Here is a 14,044-nt window from a genome sequence, read left to right as displayed (position 1 = left end):
ATATCCTAAATAGACTTTGTTGTGCAAGACATGCCTGTATCATAACAAGACTAAGTCATATTGACAACCCTAAGATTAGTTGTATTGTAACCTTAATCTGCAATTTATACTTGTAACACTTAATGTCTGTAAAATGTAAATAGAGCAGACTGGAGCATTTTCCCCTAAACAGTGTCAAGCTAAAGAATTCTATCTGGAAGAAGATCAAGAAGGTCATGCCTCAGAAGAATTATGAAGAAGCTTGGAGTTGAATAATTCTGTTTGGTGAAAAACATTCTAAGTCAAGATCTCTACAAGTCACATAATTAGTGTTATAGAGAAGTCATTCGAGAACTCAGAAAGACCTATCGAGAACTCAAGAATTGTCTATCGAGAACTCAGGAAATGCTATTGGAGATATCGATAAGTCAGATACCCATTCGAGAACTCAGAGATATCGACAAAATACATTCATTAGAGAACTCTGAGTTATCGATAAGCCAAAGTCCATTAGAGAACTCTGAGTTATCGATAAACCAAAATTCACTAGAGAACTCAGAGTTGTCGATAAGTCAAGTCAACAATGAAGTTTCAGAGATATCGACAAGCCAACATGCCTATCGAGATGTCGAGTTCTCTACAACTTAATTGGAGATCTCGAAGTGAAGAAATTTCTCTAAGTACAGAATTGCAGAACAGTTCAATATCCAAGGTTGCAAATCAACAAACAATTCAGACAGCTGGATTGACAAGTCTACAAAAGCAGCTTGAGAGATGTGCAAGATTAATGGTGAAGATTAACTGACAAAGAAGGATCAACCAATACACAGTGGATGAAGATATGCTAATCTAGATATGGAAATCTCACTTTTCCCTTAAATAGAAGTGATTAGTGACAAGTTAGAAAAGCGATGAGCACTTCTTATTGTTCACTGTGTAAACCAAAGTTAACTATCATATAAAGTTAACTGAGATCCTTTGTTTAAGTTAGAACTGAATAGATTAGAAATTATATTCTCTCTCAAGAAAGAAGCTAAGTTCTAAACCAAGAACTTAGAGATTTTGTAGCAAAACACTGCTTGATTTTTAATATAAAATTAAGAGAGTTTTGAAGATCTTTGTTTTACATATTTGCATTGTTATTTATGTTTAACATCTATCATACAAAATCATTCATAACAACCAACTGCTAAACCCAAAGTCGATCAAAAAGTAAACATTTAAGCCAAAACACATTCACCCCCCTCCGTGTTGTATTCATATCTAACAAGTGGTATCAGAGCAAAATCTGAAAGTAAACAGATTAGATCTTGGAAAAATGAATACACAGAAAATCAGTAGTATCAAGATTCCTCCCTTTGATAAGGCCAACTACACTTTATGGAAAAAGAAAATGTTGCTGTTTGTAAGAATGGCCAATCACCTTTACATTTAGATCCTCAAAAGTGGGCCCTTCACTACTATGGTTAGGGTTGAGGAAACCACAGATGGAGACATGGTTATTCCAGCTCATTATGCTCCCAAGGATGCCTCTGAATATACTGAAACTGAAATAGAGAAAGTTTCCTTAGGCAGTGCTTTGCAACTGATACTAATTGAGTCAAGAGTGCTTTTCTTAATGGTGAACTAGAAGAAGAAGTTTATGTGCAACAGCCACCTGGCTTTGAAGATCCAGAATTTCCTAACTTTGTTTACAAATTACTCAAGGCTCTATATGGATTGAAACAGGCACCTAGAGCCTGGTATGACACACTGTCAGAATTTCTACTCAAACATGGTTTTACCAGAGGTACTATAGATAAGACTCTCTTCTACAAGAAGCATAATGAATATATGATCCTAGTTCAAATCTATGTGGATGATATCATCTTTGGATCTATAAATGAAAAGCTTTGTCAAAGATTCTCTAGGCTAATACAGAGTGAGTATGAAATGAGCATGATGGGAGAATTGAGTTACTTCCTTGGCCTTCAAGTTAGTCAAAGAAGTGATGGTATTTTCATCAGCCAAACCAAATATGTGAATGACTTATTGAAGAAATTTGGTATGTGGATAGCTCACCTGCATCTACACCAATGTCTACTGCAACTAAGTTGGATGAAGACAAGAAATGCAAGAGTGTGGATATTTCAAGCTACAGAGGGATGATTGGATCATTGCTTTATTTGACTGTTAGTAGACCAGACATCATGTTTGCTACTTGTCTATGTGCTAGATTTTAAGCCAATCCAAAAGAATCACATTTGATGGCTGTGAAAAGGATTTTCAGATACTTAAAGGGAACTCCAAACTTGGGATTATGGTATCCTAAGGGAACTGGTTTTGAAGCTATTGGATACACAGATGCAGATTTTGCTGGATGCAGGGTTGATAGGAAAAGTACTAGTGGAAACTGTCAATTTCTTGGTCAAAGACTTGTATCCTGGTACAGTAAGAAACAACAATTTGTGTCAACTTCCACAGCCGAGGCTGAATATTTAGCTGCTGAAAGTTGTTGTGCTCAGGTGATTTGGATTAGAAATCAGCTAATGGACTATGTTCTAGTGTTACACAAAATTCCTATTATGTGTGAAAATACTAGTGCCATATCTATAGTAGCTAATCCAGTTAATCATTCTAGAACAAAGCACATTGATGTTAGGTACCATTTTATCAGGGAACATGCTGCAAATGGTACCATTGAGCTCATTTTTGTTCCAACATAGAAACAATTAGCTGACATTTTTACTAAACCTTTGGATGAAGCAACCTTCACTAGACTTTTGAGTGAAATTGGAATGCTCAATTCTTCATCCTAAGGTAAGAACTCAACTAATGTGTTGCAGCAGATTAATTTCTGAAAAATCAACCTAGTTTGATTTAATTGGAAATTAACTGAAATATGAATTATAAATATTTCAGAATCTCTGTATATATTTTTTTAAAAACTCAAAAATTAACTTAGAATATTTCAAATTCTAAGTAAACTGCTTAGTTGTTAATTTACATCTTAAATGTGTAAAATTAACACAAGGCATAATAACAGTACTCAAATGTATAGAGAACTGAGTTCTCGATAAGTCAAAATGACTTATCGACAAGTCATTCTAGAGTTCTCGAGTGAGTCCTCGATAAGTCTATTTACAGACTTCTCGAATGACTTCTCGATAAGCTCTATTATGACTTATCGATAAGACCATGTAGAATTCTCTAATAGTGTTAATTCACAGAGTTCTCGACAAGGATATTTTGAGACTTATCAATAACTCAGAATTAAAATAATTTAATTCAATGAATTATTTTAGACAAATACTTTTGAAAAATTTATTCTGATTTCAATTTGATTCAATTCAAATAAATTAGAATCTTTTTTAGTCCATTTTCGGACAAACTAGGCATTTATCAGAGTTCTCGATAAATCATTTCTTAGTTCTCGAAAAGAATTAATAAAATGACTTATTGAATGTACCTTTTTCAAATTCAAAATTACTTCTCGATAAGTTTAATGTCAAAGGTTTATTTGACTTCTCGATAAGTATTTTACTTTTTCTATAAATACCCAGACTTCTCGATACATACACTGTACTTACACTTTTTCTTGATCTCAAGTGACCTAGCTTTCAGACAAAAGGCGATTTCTCTCTCGTTTTTGCTCCTTTCTCAAAACTTTTTCTTACCCACTACTTCTAAACACTAAAATGGCACAAAACATTGTTAGAGCTATCATTCCAGAGATGGGAACCAACTTTATTGCTTTTTTTGATGCTAACCAAGCCCTTATAGTTTCAAGGGGTTTGTGAAGTTTCTTTCTGAATCCTATATTGCAGGTGCTTTAACTGCAAGTCCTGTGCTGTATTTGGACGTTCTTCATGAATTTTGGACATCAGCTATAACTAGGACAGTTGTTCTAGAGAATGTCACTTCTATGGTGGTCACCTGCACAATTGGAGGCCAAGAAATTGAGTTTTCAGCTGTTGATGTGAATACAGCCCACTGAGAACTATGGAGAGATGCCAACTGTAGATGAACTGAGTGAATTCATGGACTTCATCAACTACAGTGGCTCAATCAACTTGGCAAGCCTGAATAGGACAAACCTTAGGAAGGAATGGTCCTTTGTGTTTGATTCTGTAGTGAGGGATTTCACCTGCAGAAAAACTGGCTTTGACAATATCTCAAGTGTGGTGCAGAAGCTGGTGTTCTCAATAGCTCACAACAGGCATCTAAATGTTGGGGTTTTAATTCTGGAGGAGTTGGCTACCAGGCTTACTATGCCTTTGAATAATAGAGGTAAAGAAATCTTTTTGCCAAGGTTTATTATGTCTACTTTAGCTAATAAAGTAAATGACATACATTTGTTAGCTGATATTGATAGTAGTTGAATTGGCAATTGTAAGCAAGTGTCCAAATTAATATTTGGCTCACTTACTACAAAGAATAAGGTGAGTGTAAGTCTTAGAATCACTCTATTTATGTTGGAGAGATTCAGGACTTATCCTTACCCTATGCCAGACATGAGGGCTCCTCAATTTGCTAGTTCAGCTATGGTTCCTGAGCCTGTGGAAGTACAAACACAGGCACACCAACATGGACCTTCCAAAGCCGCAACCCCTTCTTCTAAACCACTAGATGTTAGCAAACCAACCACTTTAGTCTCTCAAAAGACTGAAGTGAGTAAAAAGAAGAGAAATGAACCAACCCTTGCTGTTGTAAATGAGAGTGAAACAGTTCAAACTGAACCAGAGTCACCCTTGGTCAAGAGACCAAAGAAGAGTAAGATAACTGAGTTGACCACTCAAAACACCTCTATGTCCTCCCAAAAGGGCACAATTGAACAAATGGGGAGTAACCAGTTACTAGATGCATCCTCTCAACATGGTGTATCTATTGAAAAGAGCATTCACCCCAATGCATCTTGTACTGAGTCAGCACAACCTGCACCTAGAGTGTATGGTAGAAGAAATAAGGATGGCACACATATTGAGGGCACATCTTTTGAAGCTCCCTCATCCATTCAGGGGGAGCTGCCGACACTCACAACTGAGCAAACTTCTCTAATCTCTCAAATTTCTTCATCATATAGAGCACTTGAATCTGATTCTCAAGTGCACCAACACTCAAGTGACATGGTTCATGAAACTGTGATCACCACCCAGAACCAACATCTAGATGGTGAGAGGCTACTAGCTGGGGTAGACCTTGATGACACCATAAAAACATGGGGGTTTCATCAGTTTTTACTGAAGACCCCATGGTCACTCTTGCACCTTCATGTGCACAATCATCTTCACAGATGAATAGGTTTGAGGGTAGTACTCTTGAGGGAGAGCTATCTAAATCCTCTCTAATTCAATTGGAGGTTCCTCTAGAAGGAACAACTCCCCTAAAAAACCTAGCTGAAATTGCCTTGGCAGTTGAAGCTAGGAGTACAATTGCCAATGACCCTGTTATGGTAGAGGCAAGTTCATCACATTTATGTGACAATGCTCTGCAAGGTGCACAAAGGTTTGAGGCTGGTGTACATGACAGTAACCCAGTCAAATCCTCTCCAATTCCAATGGAGGTTCCCACTACATGTGGTGAACAACAAACTGTCAAAACCCCAGATTTATCTGTGAGTCAAACTGTGATTTCAGTCACAGGTGGTAATCTGGACATTTCTCAACAGCCATCCATATCTCAATCCAGCCAACCACATGTCATGGCTCAATGGATACAAGATATAGAAGCTCAGCCTTCTACAGTTGATGACATGTTGGTAGATCAAATCTCAGGCTTGGCCAATCTCTCTCAGCAATTGCTCACTTCAGACATGGGGAACTAGGACTATCAAGCTATACTGCTATGCTTCAATGAAGAGGTTCAACAACAGAAGGAGAAGATAGTAGATGAGGCTAAAGAGGATGGAAATGTAGATGCCTGGTTGTCTGATGACCATGTGGCAGAAATGGATGAAGTTTTGGCTAGATTCAGGAGTGAGTACATAACTATCATGGGAAGCAATGCTAAATCTCTCACTCCTCCTGAAGTCTATGATGCCATCATAGATGTGCACAAAGCTCAATTCAAGGCTTTCCATCTCTTTGGAAAGGCCCTTGAAGTAAAATTGACTGGACATGAAGATAAAATCAAGAAGCTGATCAAGGAAAAGATGGATGAAATTGTGCCTTCTCAAAAGGACATCAAGAATAAATTCCAGTCTTTCACTGAGCAAAAGTCAAGGATGAATCTGGCCTCCATGGAGAAGGAAGTGTCAAATATGAAGAGTTCTTTCAAGGCCCTGTGTGAACAAGTTCAAGCTCATATCACAAATTTAAATGATACCAGGGTCAAGCTAAATCAAATGCATACTTCTAGGTATGAGCCTTCATTTCTTCTCATGGAGGGTATCAGAAAAGTTGTTGATGAACACTTTGGGTCCTTCTCAGCTACAACAGTCTCCACTACCTCTACTCCTCAAATAAAAGAACTTCAAGATCAAATTTCTTCACTTCAAGCTTCCAACTTAGATTTATCTTCACAAGTCAGAGCTCTAACCATATTGGCTGAGAGTCAACAACATGATATTCAGGCCCTAGTGGAGTCCCATAAGCATTTACAGATGCAGAATACAGTTGCTTTGGGAGCCATTATGGGAAAACTCAACATACCACTGCTAGTATTGCCTGAAGCTGTAAGACCTGAGATTCCTACTCCCCTACTCATGCCTGTCACCAAGACTAAGGGGGAGATAGATGAAAGGCTAGCACAATCAAAACTCAAAAGTCAAGTACAAGGTCTAGAACAAGAGAGACTCCTTATGGTTGCCCAAGGTCGAGGAATGACACAAGAGTTTGACAATTTGCTCACTAGAGTCAACAACTTCTTCACTTAAAAAAAGACTTTGGAAAAGACTATCATTTACATTAGGGTGCTGCAGATCCCAGTCAAGGACCAGTTTTTGGAGAAAAGGATAGTGATCAATCTTAATGATTCTGGTGTAGACAAATGTATGCAAGTCAATATCAATTATCTAATTTCTAGAAGAGCATCTGAGGTGGATATTTTGATTAACAAGGTCAGGATAATCACCAATGAAGAGAAAATGCTACTAGCAGAGTTGAAGAAGGCTCATAAAGCTGCATTCCCAGAAGCCTATCTACATCCAAGCAAAGGGGTGCACTATATCTGTTCTACAACCAAGCAACTGAAACATTTCCAAGTACCTAAAAACTGTGTCATGGCCAACAGAAGACTGATAATGGTGTTTGAGTCTGGGCTGAAAAGTAAGAAATTGAAGACTAGTGAAGATGAAGCTATGATCAAGATTCTGAGGAGATACATTGATAACCCTGAAGCCAATTTGCCTAAAACTCAAATCAACAAAGATGACTTGGGTGATGATGAGCAGAAAAAAGATGGTTAAAACCCTTCTGGCTCAAACTCAAGTCAATCTAGCAAGGCAATTGGTGGAAAAAGTGATAGTGAGAAAGAGAATGAGAAGAAAAGTGGATCTGAGACTCAAAAGAGGGGTGGAAGGAGACAAAGACAAAAGAATGATACCTCACAACCCCTCGAAACCCTAAATATCCAAATACCAATTGCTAAACCTTCACATTCAACCTCATCAAAAACTGCTCAACCTCATACCTCTAAGTCTAAATATTTCTACAAGCTCACTGCAAACTCTATCCTCCAAACTCAAATCACTCACATCCATACTTCTCTGAAAAGACTCAAAACTATACCTTCATTCAAGCCACCCCATAAAACACACTTCAAAACAGTTGGAATAGGTCCAAAAGAAGCCAAGGTCAAGAGAAGATTCAGAAGACAAAGAAGACAAAGAAGAAGACAACTGATAGCTGAATTTCTCAATGATCAAGGATTTGGTGAAAAGGCCATCTGGAACAGATATGATCAAGATGATTTCCAACCTCTAAATGTTGTTGATTCAGATGAAGACTACTTCCAACAGCTAGCTGAAAGAATGGTCAAAGTTTGGGTTATTAACATCAAAGAAGTTAGAATCTACTACAGTGATGGGTCCTTTGAACAACTTGGAAATAGACTAATGGATTCTCTCTCAATTGTTGAACTGAAAAGGGTGCTAAGCTTGATGAATGGTAAAGATTCAACCACTAAGGCATGGAGAACAGTATTGGCAGTGTTTGTGGTTAACAGAGAAGAGATGAGAGACGAGCATAGAGCTTTGCTAGATGAAAAGAGGAGAAAGATTGAGCATGACATTGTTGAGTATATTAGAAGATCAGAAGAGTTGAAGGCAGCAGACAAGAGCAGAATATCAAAGGATGAAAGATTTCTGAATGTAAAAGCTGGCTCTTTGTCAAGATACAGGATAGGGATGTTAGCTAGTTATCCTAAGCCAGATTTGCTGAAACTAATGGAGGCTCTAACTGACACCCCCATCCTAGAAGAATTAGAAATACTTGTACAGATTAAGAACATAATTGAGAAAGGATCAGAAAGCTCAGTCTTTACTTAATTATTGTAAACTGTCAAATGTTCAATGTACAAGTGTTGTATCAACTTTTGTATTATTTTATTTTCATTCTTTAACTTGGGGTTAGTCTTGTTAACAGGCATGAATTTGTGATAAGCAATCTTCTCACAAATTGGGGGAGATTGTTGTGCAAGACATGCCTGTATCATAACAAGACTAAGTCATATTGACAACCCTAAGATTAGTTGAATTTTAACCTTAATCTGTAATTTATACTTGTAACACTTAATGTCTGTAAAATGTAAATGGAGCAGACTGGAGCATTTTTCCCTAAACAGTGTCAAGCCTAAGAATTCTTTCTGGAAGAAGATCAAGAAGGTCATGCCTTAGAAGAATTATGAAGAAGCTTGGAGTTGAATAATTCTGTTTGGTAAAAAATATTCTAAGTCAAGATCTCTACAAGTCACAGAGTTAGTGTTATAGAGAAGTCATTCGAGAACTCAGAAAGACCTATCGAGAACTCAAGAATTGTCTGTCGAGAACTCAGGAAATGCTATTGGAGATATCGATAAGTCAGATACCCATTCGAGAACTCAGAGATATCGACAAGTATACATTCATTAGAAAACTCTGAGTTATCGATAAACCAAAGTCCATTAGAGAACTTTGAGTTATCGATAAACCAAAATTCACTAGAGAACTCAGAGTTGTCGATAAGTCAAGTCAACAATGAAGTTTCAGAGATATCGACAAGCCAACATGCCTATCGAGATGTCGAGTTCTCTACAGCTTAATTGGAGATCTCGAAGTGAAGAAATTTCTCTAAGTACAGAATTGCAGAACAATTCAATATCCAAGGTTGCAAATCAACAAACAATTCACACAGCTGAATTGACAAGTCTACAAAAAGCAGCTTGAGAGATGTGCAAGATTAATGGTGAAGATTAACTGACAAAAGAGGATCAACCAATACACAATGGATGAAGATATGCTAATCTAGATATGGAAATCTTACTTTTCCCTTAAATAGAAGTGATTAGTGACAGGTTAGAAAAGCGATTAGCACTTCTTATTGTTCACTGTGTAAACCAAAGTTAACTATCATATAAAGTTAACTGAGATCCTTTGTTTAAGTTAGAACTGAATAGATTAGAAATTGTATTCTCTCTCAAGAAAGAAGCTAAGTTCTAAACCAAGAACTTAGAGATTTTGTAGCAAAACACTGCTTGATTTTTAATATAAAATTAAATGAGTTTTGAAGATCTTTGTTTTACATATTTGCATTGTTATTTATGTTTAACATCTATTCTACAAAATCATTGATAACAACCAACTGCTAAACCCAAAGTCGATCAAAAAGTAAACATTTAAGCCAAAACACATTCACCCCCTCTGTGTTGTATTCATATATAACAAACTTTGTTATAGAAAGTCTAGAAAAAAGAAAACAAAAATTTTGAATACTGAACTCATAGTAAAAACGGAACATATGTGTTCAAAAATTTGTGTGGCCATTAAACCAAACCTCAAATTATATACAACACATCCTTCCTTCTCGTATGGCCACTTGAAATGTACTGATAAATATGTTTATAACAACCCTTAACTTCCGAGAGAGTTAAGGACTTTCCAAAAACTTCCACTTACTTAATTATTTTTTTCCTCCTTTTTTTTCTCCTATGTGCTATCTATAGATCTTTTGTTTCTGTTACTTTACCGTTATATCTATCTGTTGTGAAAATGTTTGATTACCCCTGACCTAATGAAACTCCGTTTACCTTCCTTCTGTTAAGTGTAAATTCAACATGTTGTGATCCTTGCTCCTTATAGTTTACTATTATAAACCGATTTGGTTAAAATATCAGGTACCAATTTGATCCAGAGACGATGAAGTTATTGGTTTTGGATTTTTTGCCAAACAACTCTTAAACAATTAAATGAAATCATAGGTTACAAAAAATGTTAATTATGTAACTTATGCAAATTAACTTGTATTTATTGTGTAGTTTAATAGGGCAGTGATCTGATACCATTGTTGTATGAGACATATATATATAAATTAATTAAAAATTGGAAAAAATAAAAATAAAAAATTGGGAAGGGGGTTAACCAAAATAAATCATTTAATTCACAAGTTTAAAAAATATAGCACTATATTTGAACTACATTAAATGAATAGAAATAAATGAATGAATATATATTTTTATGAACTAAAAGCAAATAATTTAATTTTGTGTAGTTTGGAGACTACCGTCATAAATGATAATATTGTATAATAATAAAAAATAAATTTTTTCCACTCGAAATAGAGAGCAAGTGAAAACGGTGATTTATTTTTGTATGTGATTCGAAATTTATCGTCGAGAAAGAAGATGTTCTACTAGAGGAAAATTTCTAGTTGTGCTTGGTATTGAGAGCAAGTGAAACACCAGTTTACTTGTGTGGTTATTGGTGATTGACCAAAGATATAGATGGATGATGGTTTGATTTGGTTGCGACTCATCATATTGCAAAAATAAAAAATGAATTATTTTAATATAATTCAAAAATTATTTATTGGTTATAATTTTAAATTTTGTTAATAGATTTAAAGTGGTTATTAAAATGATGTAAATAAAATGATGATTATTTTAAGATATGCGTTTGACTAATTCTGATCAAGTATAATGAATCAGATCCAAATACTGAGAATGGAATATTGTGTATATTTGAAAAAATAAATAAGTGATCGGGAATTGTATCAAAATGATTAAAAGACTATAATGCTTAAGATAGTGCAAAATCATTGGTTAGTATGAACAAATGAGATTTTACTTTTGAAAATAACGAGATCATAAGAATTTAAATCGTGAATGAAAATCATTGAACACATGGAAAATAAACAAATATGGGAGTTGTACGAATTTTTTTTATAAATATAGAAAATTCACAAGTTGGAAGTGAATTTTGAAAAGAATGATGTAAAAATCGGGAATATTATATCGGGAATGTATTAAATAAGTCTGCCTATATTTTGACAAGTGGGAACTTGTTTATAAATTTGTGACGAACTGAAAAAATTATATTTTATTTTGAAATATTGAGAGTTTATTTTAAAATTTCTTGACGAAAATATTTAGTTGAAATCTTATATAATCCAAATAAAGGATTGAACATGGTCAACCAGTTGAGTTTGAACTAAATAAAAAATTGTTAGAATAAAATTTCTAATCGTTTTAGAATGTAGCATTGCATTCTGGTGCCAATCCCATAGAAAATGATGGGATAATGGTTAATGCGGAAAAGGGAAATACTAAGTGTATTATATGTGCAGGCGGTCGAAAGTTCGATGTTTTCTTTTGTTTAATCGATTGACCTGATTTGACATATTTAGTAAGTTTTGGAAGTTAATTATTTGAGTAATTTTTGATTGAGGCCGGCGAGATCCTGTCAAGAGGATCATGATCAAATACTTGAGATACATTTCATATATGGTTATTAGGTAAACGCGCCTGAATTTGTTGGTTATTTCAGTTTAAGAATTGAATGTGGTATTGATAATATGAATTCAATTTTGGGATACCAATTAAATTTTGGTCGAACTGAACTTTGAGATTTTAAGGTCATGGCCTGGTGAGAATTGTTTTAACGAATAAAGGTAGCTGATTAAAAATAATGATCACCAGAAGTATTTAGCAAGTGGCTGAGTGAGTTATGTTAGTTTGATTGGTCTTGAAAATGGATGAGTAATTTAATATGGAATGTTATTCCAAAGAATAATGAGAATACATAATTGAATTATAGAGCCCGAAAAAAGTGGGAGTCAAGAGATGTGATTTGACATAGACGCCAAGTGGAAAATATTTGTTTTGGTTTTTTTGTCAAACAACTCTTATACAATTAAATGAAATTATAGGTTATAAAAGAAAATGTTATTTGTGTAACTTATGCAAATTAAATTATATTTATTGTGTAATTTAACAGGGCATTTACTTTTAAAGGGGTGGATGTTATATTATATTTGCCCATATATAATGGTTGTACTCACGGAGAATAAGCATTGGAAATATGTTGTGCAAGACATGCCTATACAATAACAAGACTAAGTCACATTGACAACCCTGAGATTTATTATTTGATAATCAATTTTGTATTATGTGTTATATTTCTTGAGTCTGTAAAAAGGTTAGAAGATTAGACATGAGTATTTTTCTGTAAACAGATTCAAGCTAAGAAATAAACTTTGGAAGAAGATCAAGCCATGATCATGCCTCAGAGAAAAGTGAAGAAGCTTGGATTTGAATAGAACTATTTTATGAAAAATGTTCTAAGTCAAGATATCGACAAGTCACAGATCAAATCATATCAAGAAGTCATTCGAGAAGTCCAGAATGACTTATCGAAAAGTCCAAAATGGCTTTTAGAGAAGTCTCACAGATATCGACAAGTCAAATGAAGACGTAGAGAACTGGAGATATCGACAAGTCATTTCTGCATGTAGAGAACTTAGAGATATTGACTGTGATGCCCTCCAAATCCGGGTCAGAAGTATGGGGTTCACAAAACACACACACCCATTATATAAATCTATTTATGAAAATGATATAAGCAGTGACCCTACTTACCATAACCACGGATTGCAACAGGTTAAAGTATGCCCATAAGCCACAACCTTATTAATATTACAACGAGAAGTGTGAAGAAAGTTTTCAGGAATTAAAGAAGAGATTAATCATGGCACCTGTTTTGTCACTTCCAGACTATCGAGGAAATTTTGTAATCTATAGTGATGCTTCTCATAAGGGATTAAGTTGTGTTTTGATGCAACACTATAAAGTTATTGCATATGTGTCTAGACAACTGAAACCTCATGAGTAGAAGTATCCTACTCATGACTTGGAACTAGCCGCAATAGTATTCACCTTGAAGTTTTGGAGACATTATCTATATGGAGAAAGATGCAAAATTTATACGAGCCATATGAGTTTGAAGTAAATATTCACACAAAAGGAACTTAATATGAGACAGAGGAGATGGTTGGAGTTTTCGGCCAACTCGTTAAGTTATTGTTGATCTTGCTTGCATATTAGAATTCCTGGTGATTTGCTCTTAAAATCTGCAGACTTTAAAGTATTTCTTGGGAGTTTCCGGCCGCCGGAAAAGCTCCATGGCGGCGGCCATGGAGTCCGACCGGCGGGGGCTCACCAAAGAAGGTGACCGGGGGGGGGTGAACATTTACAGTTCGACCCCTGGTTTTTATCGTAACTTTCAATATATAAGTCGGATTTGGATAAAATGAAGGGTAGATAGAAGCTTTTAACGAATATAATGAGATGAGAATAAGTATTAATAAATAAATGTGATGTCTAACAGAGGAAGCAAGGCATAGAAAGCAAAAGCAAGTGGTCAGTGAGTGAGAATCAATAGATGAGTACAAGTAAAGTAAAAGAGGATTGAGATAAGGCAAGTATTTCTGCTCTTCCTTATTATGTAGCAAGTATTCTTGAACCATGTTGATATGTATTATGACTGTTTTGTTTTATATTGCAAGTACTTTGAAGTACTTAACCCTAAACCCTGATTCTTGTTATTGATCTTGAGCCATAAGCCTTATTCTTTGTAAACCATTGATTGTTGAATTCCTAGATACGAACCACACATATA

This window comes from Apium graveolens, chromosome 5, assembly GCF_009905375.1.
Source record: "Apium graveolens cultivar Ventura chromosome 5, ASM990537v1, whole genome shotgun sequence".
NCBI lineage: Eukaryota > Viridiplantae > Streptophyta > Magnoliopsida > Apiales > Apiaceae > Apium > Apium graveolens.
Note: the sequence above shows the minus strand (reverse complement) of the source record.